At 47.8% G+C, this 2509-nt stretch overlaps 1 protein-coding gene across 2 annotated transcripts in view; it reads left to right on the forward strand.

Moving 5' to 3' along the window:
* Positions 1 to 1236: 1236 nt before the first annotated feature.
* Positions 1237 to 2509, forward strand: part of klf12b (Kruppel-like factor 12b) — a 54664-nt gene continuing 53391 nt past the window's right edge. The window contains exon 1 of one of the 2 annotated variants that reach the window (XM_042081064.1): positions 1237 to 1412. The gene's annotated coding sequence lies outside the window, so the exon portion shown is untranslated. The remainder of the gene's footprint in view (positions 1413 to 2509) is intronic. The other variant, XM_042081047.1, reaches the window with a different exon arrangement.

The raw sequence follows: 2509 nt of genomic DNA on the forward strand, positions 1-2509 counted from the left end.
ACATTTTCAGAGGGGGGATAATCGCCCTGAAGAAGGTCCTCAGCGTGTACACGACACGGCTGGCTCATTGTGCTCCTGGGAGTGACGCCCGGTTCACCCCCTCCCATCTCCACACCGCCGTAGAATGGCGTGGCTGTAATCCATGATGCGCAGGCGTCAGTTGAGAGCGATCCCATGCACACACACACACACACACACACATTTTGATATCATATTCAAAGGTACTTCTTCTGTTTTTTTCCTTCAAGAAACCATGAATCACTACTCAATAGGTCATCTAAGATCACCAGTGCACAGTCTTCCCCTTGCATACAGCACTTACCAAGCCATCACTTGTAGCCAACACTCATCCTACATATAACATAGGCTCCTAATCTCTCACTCACAATGTCTACAAACACCAGGAATAATACATGGAACATAGTCCATGGAGTATCTCCATGACCATGCCAATGTCAATAATGACATTGAAAGATGCTGATGTATATGATTATTTGGAGGTGGGCAGCTAGGTATAAAGCTATAATGTTGTGGTTGAGCAGTAGATGGTGCTTCTCACAGAGGTAACCCCCCCCCCCCCCCCTCCAACTCTTGATAGAGCAAGGTCTATCAGGAATGCAAATTAGCCCTTGCTTCCCATACATTAATTAGGATTCTCTGGGGACTTTGGTGGAGTCTTGTCATCATCACGTTTCCTCTCTTATATTGGCGCATGTATGATATATGGTATCTCTTCCATGTGAATTAGATCTTGCGTTTTATTAAAAAAAAAAAAAAAACATATCAGATACATTAAATATTTCAAATGTGCTAATTATATAATGTATCAGGTTCGCTGAATTTAAATATGGGTGTCATATAAACAGAATGAGACACTTTGTTTAGATACTGCTGTAGATGGACAGTAGGCTACTGATTTCCCACCCTGGCTTGTGGTTTCACTCTCTCCCTTTCTCTCTCACCCTCTTTCCCCCTCTTGTTCCCTCTACCCCTTTAAACCGGGAGGTACCGCTCACACACTGTGTACCCTAGGCGCAGCTCGGAGAGCTTTAAGCAGACATGTCGGAAACCTCCCGCAAGGGGCCCCGTGTAATTCGATGCATGCTGTTAAAGCTTAGAGTATATTGTCTTCTCTTGCTTATGAAGCCTCCACCCACTGGCCCACCCTACATTTAGTGGATCATGTGACTGTGGTAAGTCATTTGCAAGTACAACAGTTCTCTGTGAGCCCTCATTCATTTCCTGCGAACTGCGAGGAGCAGCTGAGCGGCATAGAGGGAGGGAGTCAGAGAGCGCGAGAGAGAGAGGGAGCGAAAACGAGCGCGCGCAGGAGAGTGAGAGAGAGCGAGAGAGAGAGAGAGAGAGCGGACTGTATAAGGAAAACAGTTTACCGCTCTGCAGCTTCTGACAAGGTCTGTATGGTTTGCTCTGCCGTGTTTCCTGTTTTGTTTGTGTGTTTTGTGAGTGTTTGTCGGTGAGTCTATTCCAATTGTGCATCTCGTTCAGCTGTCATTGTAGTGTCAAACCAGATGACAAGTCATACGGTGGTCCTCACGGCTGCGCGTCAGTGAGATAAGGTGGTCTTAGAAATCGTGACAGTTGTTTTCCGTTTCTCCGCGTTAGTTCTTAACACTGAAACAGCAATAACGGACTTTTGTTGTAGCCTACGCTTCTGAGCTAACGATTTTATAAACGCTCTTTATGCATACCACATAAACCATTAGTAACAAACCCTGTGATTTAGGCCTATAATGCAACGGCTTTTTTGTACCGCATGTTTCATCAACTTGTCTCTGTTGGCCGGCTTGAGTCCATTTTTCTCAATTAAATATTGACAGTCTGTCTGTGAGGTGCGCTTTGAGCTGAAAGAGTGAAAGAGGGCAGGCGTGCAAGGAGCTACTGTTCATCCCGCAGTGTCACTGAAAAAAAGTTTTATCATTGGCATATGGGTCTGGCTGTGTCTTTTGAGCGAGTTTACGCGAACGTGTATTCAGTGTCTGCGCCTCTGCAAGTAATATGCTCCGTCGTACCGGAAGAGCGGTTTATTAGACCGCTCTCTGAGCTGCGCGCAACGGGTTAAATATTTGGAGGCTCCGGTGGCTCGGGAAGGACACCAGGGGGTGGGAGGCGTGGGGGTGGAGGTGGGGGCGGGTGTTGCATGGGTGGTGTCTTGGGTGTCATCTGCGCCGCTCGCACTTCCAGTGGAATAGTCATTGGTATTGATGGGTGGCTGTCACTCGCAGCCCAGCGCAGCGCTCTGGCGAGGGGCTGGGGGGCTGGACCGTGGCTGTTATTTTCAATTAAAGTGGACCTGGACGAAGCTGACAGCAATGGCATTTGTATGTAGGGAGTAAGGGGAGTGTAGACGTCTGTGTGTGTGGGTGTATGTCCAAGGCTGGTGGTGGTGGTGTGTGTGTGTGTGTGTGTGTGGGGGGGGGGGGTAGCATTAAAGTGTGTGGGAGAGACTATATGGCCTACCACAGTATATGATGTAGAGTTGTATGTGCAT

Source organism: Alosa sapidissima, chromosome 2 (genome assembly GCF_018492685.1).
Source record: "Alosa sapidissima isolate fAloSap1 chromosome 2, fAloSap1.pri, whole genome shotgun sequence".
NCBI classification, from domain to species: domain Eukaryota; kingdom Metazoa; phylum Chordata; class Actinopteri; order Clupeiformes; family Clupeidae; genus Alosa; species Alosa sapidissima.